Genomic DNA, 13428 nt, shown 5'->3' on the forward strand with positions numbered 1-13428 from the left:
GACCTTCAAACCTGCTTTACAAAAAGATGTCCAATGAGAAAACACAAGTGGTCAGGAAAGTTTGAGATTTACTGGCTAAATTTTGTTGTCCTTTTTTGAACATTTTCAGCTGTTATTTTCCTCTTCAACCATTTCAGCTCTCCAAGTTTACTGATCCTAGTCCCTGAATTTCTTTCTAACATCCTCCTGTACACATTGGCCACAGCCTTCAGAATTTCCAAGATTTCTGAAGCTGGCTCTGGCACATTTTCTTTCATCACAGATGAAAGTTGACATTTTTTAGTCCTTTCAGATTTCAATGTCATATTTCCTCCCTACCCAGATATTCCTCCAGACTTTCTAATTACTTGCTCCATGCAGTAAATGTCAGAACTGCAGATCGCAGCCCTGAGGACAGAATGACCCAAATATGGGGACATTCACTGAGAAGCCCAAGGTCAATAGTTAACATAAAATCTTTATTATATACGTGCACACCATGGCTATCTAGGCAGGACAAAATCCGACACATGGAAAGACAGAGAGGGATACCCTGTTCAGCTGCAAAAGCAGATGCAGAGTTACCACAGAGTGGTGTGGCTGCAGAGACCGGCTGAGCTCTCCTTCTCAAACATCCTGTGTTAGCTCAGAGCAGAAAGGCGTAAGAATAAGGACAGGCAGCTTTTTCTCTTCACTAAGGCCAAGGAGAACCTGTTATACATTGTGTTTCTGTGAAGAACTTGGACTATTTCTAAAACCTCTTCAACGGAGTTTCCCTATTGTATATTGAACATTTCCTGTTACAGACTATGCCAGACTGTTAGCTCTTAACCTCCTTCAAATTACACATCCTTGTGTTGGTTAGAGAAGGGGCTGGAAAGAAGAATTCAGCAAATACTCTAGCAGAGCATGACACTTCAGTAATTAGAGCATAGCCCTATCTCAGATCAACTCTGTCCTGGCAAGCAGAGTGCCAGCAGCATTGCTGGGCTCCCTCTCTCAAGAAGTAACTCTGCAATGACTCGTCACTTCTCACTATCTAAGAAAAATATGCAAATTATTATGAACATACAGGTGCTTAATTGGGTGACAGGGAGACAGATAGTAAAAATTTTTTTTTTTTTTTTTTAATGGAAAATTTCACACGGAAGAGGGCTGTAGGTCTCTCATCTCTTCCTTTCTTTTTCCTTAAACAATAAAATGACAACCCTTCTGTCCTCACAAGTCTGCAAGTGCATACACTTTCATAGAGTTCATTTATGAGTGGATAAAGTTGAAATGTACAACATGAATGTATCTAGTCCACAGCAGAGATCTCACTGGGGAAACAAAGTGCCTTGTTTAAGAGCTTACATTTAAAGCTGCTTTTTAATAAGTAAGGATGAAAACATAGGAAAAAATGGAACCATAATGAATAAATTAAATCTAAATAAATGCCAAACCAATTCTTGATCATTTGCTTTTTCATATGCCTTTCTAATTCAACATCCTCTCCTGGCTGATACGCATTAAGATTGTAGAAACATGCTGTCATGCACTGCAGCATTTGTAGGGTACACTTCACATTTACAAACTTACTAAGAATCATTACGGTATTCGTTGTCATTTTATTATTATTACTATTATTCTTTCTGTGAGTCTACCCTTTCTTCAGCCACTTGGAAGCTTTGAAACCAATTCTGGACTCATACACAACATTAACCCAATTTTTTTGGCTTCTTTCTACCACTCGCACCTGCATTAAATTACCCAGTTCAGGGTTTTTAATCTTTTTTGTGGAACAAAACCAACCACACAAAAAAGACTTATTTAGTCCTGGCATGAGAAATCACTTGCTTTCATTAAATAAAAATCTACCACTGTTCACTGAAATTAAGTATCTCGAGCTTTTACTATACTGGAAAGGGTATTGGTTTTTCTAGGGTTTTTCTATTGTGAGAGCTCTTGTAAGCAATAGAGACCGTTAAATCATCCTGGTTTAGCAGTCAGGATCTCTTATGGAAGATTTCCAGCCTAGCTGTTTTTGTAAACTGGTTGCTTTTAAAAGCAGTCAGATTTCTTTTACCTATTTACATCTTCAATGGCAATTTTATTCAATAGCAGAATACAGGTCTGGTATCCATAATCTGGATAGTATTATCCATCTGATATCTGCCCTTTTTTATCATTGCACAGAACTCAAGACTGAAAGGCTGTAGGCAAGACTAAGCAAGTAGAGTTCGGGTTACAAACCTTATCCCACATGAAGACGAGCATCAGGAAGGACATTAAAATATGCATTCATTACAGAAAGATTTTTATTTTTTTTTTTTAACTGTACAAAGCGTGGTGGTTATCGCCTAGTCATATTGAGGAGTAACTTTCAGACTTACTCAGATTCTCTGGTCCTCCAAAAATGTGAATTCTTTTCTCTAGTTCCATGTCTCAGAGCAAATTTTCAGAGACAGAAACTTTAAAACAGAAATAGGAGAGAATTAGAGGAGCTCTAACCTACTGAATTTTTGTGGAGTCAGTAAAAGATATCCCTATTATCTGCAACCTTTCTTAAACTCTATTTTCTTAGTGCACATGTGAATATAAAATGTGGTTTTTAGATAAGTAAGATCTGATGTGAGGATACAACCTGTCCTAATTCAGACCAAAAATATTTTTTTTTCTATTAAGTTATTTCTCTATTTGATTATCCTGAATTTGTCTTTCTGCATTCTGTTTGTCAGCTAATCAATTCTGTTGATTAGGTGAGACAAAATTCAAAGAACATGAAAAAATAATCTAATTCATTCTGAAAACAGAAATATACTCATTATAATACAATTATGAGGAAAAAAGGAGTTCAAAATTATTTTCCAAAAACCGCTATAAGTTAATACAATTTGAGGTTGGAAAACTGAGTTACTGATATGGTTGCTATCTTCTTATGCCCAGTTCCTCGTGAAGTCGTGAGGTGATTTTGGAGAAGAATGAGAAACATACACTTATGTTTGTATGGATTTGATTTTCAATTAATCCTGCACAAGTTTATGTTTCTTCATTTGTAAAGCAAATAAAATCTTGTTCTTCTATGGCTCATATATATTACTTTTAGCCAATTTGGAGAAAAATGAATGGCTGTGACCATTCCTTTCTACTCCACACACAATCAGAGTTATCGTGATGATACTCAGAAGATGTCTCATCTGAAGACTGTATTTTATCTATGCATTTGAATGTGATACTGCAATTAGTATGAGAAAACTGAATGATACTTTCTCTGAAACTTCAGACGATAGCGCGTGGAGCATAACTATGTCAGGAGCCTGGAAGTATTCAATGCAAAATCAATCTTCTATCCAATCAAAATAATATCTACAAAGCAAAAGGATAATCTGAGATTAATTAAATTCCAAGTGAAAACAACTATATTAATATGTATTCCCCATAGGATATGGTCACTTTTTACCACCCTGTTACAGTCGTACAAGAGAGACACTTTTGTACTGCTAACCTCATCCACCACAACTCACATCCAAAGGACAATTCAAGTACAATGCACATCCCCACAGCACAGTGCTACCAAAACAACTTTGGCACTTTGACCACCATCTGGCCCAATCTGGCTTTAACAGAGATTAATTCTAGGTCATCCAATTCCTTTACCATTCTCTTTTGACGGATTTCCAGTCTCAGTGCGGGTCCAGCACGAAAAACTACATTTCAGATTGTAGAACTTGCAAGAACAAGCCTTTCACAAGAGAAAGAAATGTTTATTCTTTTCTTTTTCCTCCCACAGTAATTACAGCATACACTGAGATCTAATAATCTTCTCGAGTAATGCAATGTACATATTCCTCTCATTGTGGTTTCCATCATGGCTATGAGTACCCACGGGCAGAGGAAATCTGGCAAACCTGAAGTACAGAGAAGGGAAGAAGTTTTTGAATGCAACACTGATCTGAAGGACAGGGGAAATCTAGATAAAAAGAGATCTCTGATGGATTATTTCTAAAAACTGGATGGAAGAAAGATCTCCAAAGAATACCTTCAATGTTTGCAAGCTGCAAAGGGAACAGAACTGTCCCAATGGCAAAAAATGGGACAGCAACTCTACTGCAGTGTACTGTTGCTCATAGATTTTGCCCTTCCCTGACAAGGATGAAATGGAGCAGGATCAACACTGTAGCAAAAATTGCACCACCACTGTCAATGTCTGACTTTCTACTCTGCTCCCCTCCGACAGGTGTTTCGGATGGCTTTTCAAAATACGCAGCAGAAATCTCCATCACTGAACAATGAGTAAGTACCAAGTTCAAAAGTGTTCTAAGCAAACAGCAAGGTAGCCATGAGTTTTCAGAAATATCCTTTTTGAGTTTCTGGAAGTCCTATCCCAGCAGAATTGCACAGTATCTGGCAATTGCAGTGTCCTGATTCCCAGAAACTGCTGGATAGGGAAACAAGACCCTGCAATTGCAGGGTACTGTGCAAGTCTACCAGTATAGAGGAAAGCAGGTGCAGATTCAGGGCATTCAGTGATTAAAAATGGATGGCTAGTTTTCAGCACACACTAACTGCATTAGGTGCTCTCTTACTGACTTATACACTTTCACATACACTCAGCCATTGAGATACCCTTGGAAAACAGACTTTACCTACCAGACCAAAGGCACTTGCACGCCTATTCAGATAGAGGGACTCAGTCTAGTGATCAAATAGCATAGAAAGTGCAAATCATTATGATTTTGACAATTTTATCAGTAATTTGGAATATTAGACATAATCATTAACCATAATGAACTGTATTTAAATTGAAATATAGAAACCTATTTTTCACCCAAGCAATTACCAGCTTGCCTACACTGAAGACTTTTCTGGAACTGCTAAGACTGATCAATGCAAACCAAGACGCTTTACAGTTTGAATTTCAACAATTCAACAAATTTCCATGTGCATAATAGACTGTCATGTATCACCTCAAAATTGGTCAGCCTTTTCATTGAAGTATTTTCCTCCCATGGTGCACTTCAAGTTTTAAAATAAAATATTTCACCCCACAATACAAATATTTCAGTTATTGAATTCTATAAGAAGAACAAAAAGATAATCTCCTATTATACTTCAAACTAACAAGAATTAATCACACTTTTTCCACTGCAGTGCTATAATAAAGGAGTATATTCTAAAAACAGTTCAAGCATAACTAAATTGGCTTAGTTTTCCAAGTAACTTATATAAATTTCCTTAAAATTATTCTGAGATTCCTGCTGGTACCAGATAAAACATAGCTGTATGAAAACAAAATTGGCTTGTTCTTTCTAGCACTTACTTGTATAAAGAATCTCTCTTCTCTTTCTCCTCCTGGTTTCCTTTTCCAAAGGAAACAACTGACTTCTTACCACAAGGTCAATGGCTAATATATTCTGTTAGAACAATTTGTAAAGAGATAATATAAGGGTTCTTTGAACACCTTGAAGACACAAGTTTTTAAACAAGATGCATTGCAGATCTCTCTCCAGGAATGTAAATTCCTTCCTGATGCCCAACTTGCTCCGAAGTGGGACTTTCACAGGTCCTACAAAGACTCTAATCTCCTTGCTGACAACAGATGGCAACATTTTCGTCACTTTAGAAGATATTGATAACAACACTGGAAATCATTCAGAGAGAATTCAGATTTTATAGCCACCTATTCTCTGACAGTTCATACAGCAATTAGTTGTAAACTAGGCCTCATAGGTTAGATATGAGATATCAGTTCATGGAATAGAACTCTGTCCATACTGGTGATAATCTGTCATCCACTGCTTAGTGGCTAAGAACTCCTTAGCCTTGTAATATTTGCAAACTACACTGTGCTGTTTGAACTAAACAGCATATGCAATTACTCAGCGCAACCATAGATTTTATAGCTGGGTATGTAACTCAGAATTCATTTTCAGTGATTACACAAACATTTCATCTTTTCTTTTAATACTATTCATGCAAGTCAAATTCCCTAAGATGAAAGCAAGGGCAAAAAGATCAGAAACAGGACAGATACTCACTTTAGTCGCTTTAGGATTTGCATAAACACTCCAATAAAACAAACGGGTTACTAAAACAGGAAGGCATTTGGGAAATACAAATTAGAAGAGCTTCCTGATTTCCTGAAGGAACAATAAAGAAAAAAACTTACTTGATCAGTAGCCAGACAGTGAATAAACCTGGAGAAGCAATCCTCAATACTGCGTAATCCCAACAAGGAAAGATTTCCAGTTAATGGTCTATACACAATATCACAGCTAAAACAACATATTTAAGTCTAGGTTCTCTTCTAGCTGACCTATTTGATCATACTTAGCAACTAAAAATTATATTGGCCAAGAATTTTTTAAGATTTATGAACTGGAGTTCTAGTTTTACAACATTATGTATGCCATAATACACAGCTTAATTAATTCACTGCCCTGGTTAGTGTAATGAAATATTTAAATACAGTGAATACTCTTCTGTTTCACTGATACTTCATTTATATAATTAATAACTTATTTTCCATTATTTTTAACAATGGAATAAATGCAGGTAAATGTAAATGCTATAGGTTATTAAAATCTTGTCTCTGTATTATTTGAATGTGTAATTTAGTAATCAGGATAAAGGACCACTCGTTATAATGTGACATGAAACAGACATAACCTGCTTCAAATCCTCTTAGAGATACAAAAATTTAGCTGTAACTGGGGATGAGAAAGAAAACACAACCATTTAAAAAGGACAGAAATGTTACCAAATTGTCAACCCCAGTTAACTGCACATGGTGGACCCCAAAGGGTTTTGATGTTTTACAGGTTAAAGCATTATTACATGGTTTATTATATGTAGAGAGAAAAGTATGTAAGGGATAAAAAGCTTGTAGCATAAATTCTGGATTCCTGTACTATCTCCAGGGTCCTTAATCCACCAAATGCATTTTTCCATTTGAACTGCTAATCTAGCAAAATACAGGGGGGAGAAGAGAGAAGGGTGTTGCATCCTTGGTATGAATTATTTTTCATTCACTTTGCTGTGTTGAAAATGTGGCCTGCTTTCTGACGTTTGTTGTTATGGTGCATGAAAGTAGCTTCCGTACTTGGATTTCACGCTAGCAAATTACAGATTGCTGTTGACATTTCCTTTCATTTCCCTGATCTTCATTTAGACGAGCTTGTATTTTTTAAATTTTTTAGAGATAAATATACATGTCAATATATCATAATTAAAGAGCTTCTTTGACATCTTATTAGTTTGCTTCATCTAAAATAATAATGATAACTGCTGAAATACATGCATCAAATACACAAGTAAGTAATTTGGCAGACCTTACTCATTTAAGAACCTGTCTATTACTATTCTCTTTTAAATGTTAATTTTATCCAAAGCGATATCATCTTCATCACTGGACTTCAAAGATTACTTTAAATTTGGCATCTTTTTTGTAGGCAGAACTCCAACATTCAGCACTAACGTGTTCAGACTCCACATCAGCAGCAGGCAATGAGCCTTGCTGAAAGCTCTGGACCTGACACGACAATTCAGATATTTTAAAAGCTTATTATTGTTCTAAAAATGAAAATCATTTATCACTTTCCTGTGATTTAACAATAGTAGTAGCAAAGGAAAAGTTTTAGGGGTTTTTGCTTATAATTACCTCTCGGATCCCTAATAGCTAGTTTAGAGATTCTATTAATCTTTTTGATGACTTGTAATTACATGGTTAGTCTGTATGATCACATATTCCTTGTAAAATGCACTGACTTTGCACATGCTTGCGTTTCCTTCAGCAGTCTTTATGAAAAGTTTACTGGCTTATAATTTCATAGATTTAACTCCATCACCCAACAAGGTACAGACAAGGAAAAGACATCCATATTTGCATACCCCTGTTCTCTAAGCTCCATTCTTATTTTAAAGCTCAGCAGTGCAATTTATATACTAGGAGTGACAGCAGCAGCAGCAAAAAGAACTTGAAGTCTCTCAACAAGATATTTTCTTGTGGCACCCAGACAGTTTTGTGTGTTATTTCAACAAGTCTTATAAGATGAACAATCAGGCTGAGGTGATATTTCAACTCAAAGTCTTCAAAAGCAATACAGGGACCTAAAGAAAGTAACCTCAGAAGTCTGATAAATAATATTTTTCACCAAGATATTAAAATTATGGTTCGGGGACTACAAGAGCAAACTTGCTTAAAATGAAGCACAAATTCAATCAGAAATGAGGCAGGGAGGGAACTGAATAAAGAATTCTACACTGTTATTAACTATATCCTTGGCAATGCCAAAGTACACAACTTCATTCTGCATGTCCTAAATTATTCCAGAAGTTGCCTTAGCCATTGGTTTTTGAGAAAAAATTGCTGGGTAACATTTAAGTTGCTAAAGCATTCTCACAGTCCAAAACAAGCTGCTGGCTTTTCTCTGTTACTAAAAAGGTTTCTGTATGATCAGATAGAGTGGAAAGTCTCCATTAAATTGCTATCCATTAAATGCTATTAATGAACTTTCTGACATGAGTGAGAACCCATTGCCAATAAAGCATTTTGGCTGTTGATGATGGAAGGTACTCTTTAGCAACATGATCGTTTTCTTTATATGCTGTGAGAAAAGTATCTATAGATTTCCTTCCTTATTTGAAAGAAGATGGAAAAAGAATCAAATTAGCTAACAATACCAAGTTAAAGTTATTTGACTTCTATTCAGCTGCAAATAAGATAAATTAGTTCCGAGTAAGACAAGGATGTAAATGTCAGATATAAGATTAAGACATTTATGTATGTGTCAAAGATTTATGAGCTGCTGCTAGACAAATTTCCAATTCTGTTACTCTTCTTTCAAATTCCATCAAATACCCAGTTTTACTGGTAACCGAAATGTGTTTTTATTAAAGCAGGTCTGTTGCTGAATAAAACTATAAACGTGTCCATTGATTGCAAGATGAGTTAGTGCTAGAGAGGTATTGCTGCTTATTCTTTTTTGTGCTCGTGTTATTGAGTATACCATTCGACAGGTTTAATTAACTCTGCAGAGAGGGCAAGATCATAACTTGGAAGATATAAAAGTTTATGGTATTTTATCAAAGCGCAAAGAAAACCTAATTGTGTTTAAATGAGATTTGGCAAAGCAACCTACTATTTCCCCAAAATTATTTTTTCTTTGAACTCTTAGTAGACAGTCTTAAAGGGTTAACCTCTACATCGATGCTGATTCAAAAAACACATCAATGCAAATTTTCCATGTAGAAATGAATGCATCAAAACCCATAACAATTTATTTGTATATTCTTTTACATATCTCAGAAACTGAAGGTCACAGAATGTAATAAAAACATTTGTTCTAGAATTCCAGACACACAGAGACCTACCAGGAGCTGAAAATAATGTTGAATGGGAAACTATTTTCCCACGTTGGAAAATATCGTTACATATTAAAAAAATCTCAGCCCTCTGCATTAACACGAAACCAAGATACTTCCAGATTCTACACAGGATAAGACCTATTCTGGGCTTAAAACCAAAAGTTTAATGCCCGAAATGAAAGCCCTGTGCTACTATTACCCAACATCTGAAACAAGAGTGTTAACTCCCATGCCTTTGGTTTTCCAGATATGAATAATTTCCATTGAGTTGCTTTGCTGCATGTAGAGAGATAAGAAAAGGAGCATGTGCTGAATCAGCACTTGCCACATCTCCTATGAACGCTAGCTATGGAGTTGGGCTTTGTGCTGGATGAAAATCTAATTCACCCAATGGGAAAGCACAACTGACCACATTAACGAGCCTGATGGCTGGCAAGTTAACATAAGATACGTACTGAAAGATTTTGCAGCATCAGACACCACTTCTCAACACAAATTTAATTATGAAAGACATCACCCTGAATTAAAACACAACTTCATTATGGAGATGAGACTAAACCAAAAAGTTTTCAAAACTGGTATGTTCCTGAGGCAATCTTGTGTTTCGCTAATTAACATTTTCCTGGCAAAATATGTTTAATTGGAACAGTTTCTGATCAGTTCCAGTTTAGGTAACTTTGACATTATAGATGAAAAAATAAACAAACAGATTTTTGATTCAAGTGCCATTTTTCTTGATACATAACTCACTTCAACTAAAGGGGGCTAAAGGAGAAGACAGTGCAACACTTTTTGTCTCACAGCAGGTGAACTACAAGGTAAAGGCTTTGGTATGTTTTTCCGTAGTAGCCAAGGCAGCTTGACTACCCTCACTGTAGGAAGGGAAGATCAATACTGCAAAAAGATCCTTCTGCTTACAGGGTCAGTAAGAGCGCAAGAGATAGTCACTTCTCTTTAAAACGGCTTCTTCAGTAATTTCCCACTTTTCAATAATTTTACCATTGAATTTATGAACCATGTGACAGAGTCTGTCTAAAATTAATTTTAAAACAACCCATAGATGATAATATGTGGGTGATGGGGTAATCCTCTATTATCTCAGTTGAATAATTTATATACTTATTTTGCTACAAGAAGCAACATTATTACTCTGAAAAAATAAGATAAGTCCTAAGCTCATGCTGTATTGAAAACCAAGTACACAACCATCACAGAGAGATACGCTCCTAAAAAATAAAAATAAGTTGATAACTTTTACTTTCATGTTTTGTTTTATATAGTCCCTTAATTTAATTTCTCTTTTAAAATTAATAGACCAAATACATACCTAGATGGCAAACTTAACATCTGATTTAAAATTCAACTATTTGATGCCACATTAACAAGATATCAGCACTGTAGAAAAAGTCAATACTATCTCCTGTGTACATAGCCACCGTGAAAAATACAGAAATTATTTGTCAACAAAATTCCCATTAGACTTTGCCTGAGTAACAGTAAATTTGTCATATTCATAATATGATTTGGAACAGGGGAATAAACAAATAAGGAATTTGAATTTTATGCATTCATTTGAAACCATCACCTGCTTATACACTATCATTTTAAAAAATATCAGTATAAATGCAATCCTCAGTGTGGACAGATGTTGTTGATTTGACTTGGATTCAGTAAATGGATCTGTTTAGCCACAACTCTCACAAGCATTAGTTTAATTAGTCTATCCTTTGGTGTTTCAGAAAAAAATATTTTTGAAAATAATTTCAACATTGGGCTATACATAAGAATCTAACTATGTTCCACTCCTAAACTATTACATTTCATGTCCATAATGCTGGTAGCAAAAAAGACCCCATTCCACCTATAACTTTTAAAATAAGAATTTAATTACTTACTAAGGAATAAATTTGAACCAGAAATTGAAAAATATGAGCAAAATCCAACCTACAGCATTGAGAAACACTGAACCCAAATTTCACCTCTCCATTTCAGCTGTAGTAATATTGCAGGGGAGCAGAATAAAGTTTGCCAATCAATAAACATTATTCAGTATTTGAATAAATATGGAAATCATACCAACAGAACTAAAAAGAACAAAGGCAAAATAATATAATAAAATTATATCTTCTTTCTTAAATATATTTGAGAGAAAATTATTTTGCCGTGAGATATACAATTCACCTGATATTTTAATAAATAAGGGACTTTCCCCCTTACAACATAAGCATAATGTACAAGTCTTAATTCCAATATGCTTCAACTGACTTCTAGGAACAAGAAAAAAGAAATAACAGTATATTTCCTCCTCATTAAGGAAGGATCTATCCACCTGAAAGTTTTCTGAGAATCTGTCCTGGGATTTAGATTTGACAGTTATGCAGTAGCCATTATGTCTTTCACCAAATAAGACCACACCAGAAACCAAGATATCTGACCACTTACTTTTTCAGAACACATGCAGCTGTAAATAGGTACAACCAAGTTAAATTAAAAATAACCAAAAAACCCCTAATATAGCTATATAAGAAAAACTTAGTTATAAAGTTTGCCCTCATTTGAAGAAAAAGCTTTTTAGGCTAGTTGTTATTCAAATACAAGCAGTTCTTGTTACAGATTCTGAATGAGGAAAATACTAGACTGCATTTAAAATTAAGTTTCATTTGTTCCAAAAACTTCATCCCTGAACAGTCAAATGCAAAAGCTTCTGGCTTGAACTGTCAGTAACCAAAAGACCTGGCCAGTTAAAGGACTATAACACAAACCTCAGAATTTCATCTGACCACCAGCCTTTGGAAAAGGACATATTTCACTCTGCTGGGGTTGTTGTATAAAAGAGCAGCATCTACCTAAAAAGCAGCTGAAATCTCACTTAGTGCTATGACATGACAACATGCTGTTTCTTACAGAACTGATTATAAACATACTGGAAAAAATACTGTTCTCTTTAAAGTGTCCATAGCTGTGCTACCATCCAGAATATGCTACCAACCAGTATCACCAGCATGTGGCTTTAAAAGCCTGCTAGTTTGTTTGAACTCTGTTGTGGCCCCTCTGTTTTCTTTTGGGTGGCTTTCAAAAGCTCTCTTTTCCTTTAGCATTTACAAATGGGGCTAATGCAGAAAATGCTTTGGCTTGTTTGCAATATAAGCAGTAACTGAGTGAATCCCACCAGGTAAGGGAAGCTCACGGATGATGGACCAGTGAAACACAGGGGTTTATACAACTACTTTGCATATATCGTGCACGTGAAATACTTCAGATTGGCTTATCATGAACTTTGCAGTATACTCCCAAAGCATAGCTATAATCCCAACATAAAAAGTGCAAACATTTCCCTTCTGCTCGTTTACATGGATGCACTATAATATACTCAATGGCAAGAGCAGGGTAAAGTAGCTCTGTGCCTGTGACTGCTTCACTGATAGGTAAATTCTTCCTGATCCTTCTGAGTCAGGTGACTGCACCTTTCAAGATCTTAAAAAACAAAGATAAGTACTAAAACAAGCAAGCTGGTGCCCTCAATCTATCAGAGAAAAATATTTCTTCAATGTTTTACTGCATATTTCAATCTAAGCATGCAGATATTTCAATAAAACTCCAAATCATCTGAATCCATTTGTTCCCAAAAGTGGAGCTCAAAATCATGAGAAACAGAAGTGATGACAGATGTTGGCATTTTAGCTTTCAGCCCTGGCCAAAACTACATAAATAGGAACATGTAAATAGGAATGGCAGAAGACTTAACTGTCTCTGGTGCTAACACCGCTCAGGCAGCATTAGGCAGCAGCCAGAGCTCTTGAAGCCAAATCCTTTGAGGGCAAAGGTCTGTGTTGCTGCTGTTGTGTCCACCAAGGCCCCCAACAAATGGACAAAAGGCTGCAGATTGATTCTGTGGAGACATGACCTCAGACCTTCATGTTTTGGGCCCATATTAACAGTCTCATCACATTGCTAATGTCACTGAAATTTAATCAGCAGGGGTATCAAAAGTCCAGCCTATTTTTTATATTTTAAGAGCTCAGGCAATAATGTCAAAGCCCCAGAGAAGCCAAATTAGACATAAAATCCTCTTAGGTCAATGAAATCACCCCAAATTAAATCTTG

This window comes from Numenius arquata, chromosome 9 (genome assembly GCF_964106895.1).
Source record: "Numenius arquata chromosome 9, bNumArq3.hap1.1, whole genome shotgun sequence".
Classification (NCBI taxonomy): domain Eukaryota; kingdom Metazoa; phylum Chordata; class Aves; order Charadriiformes; family Scolopacidae; genus Numenius; species Numenius arquata.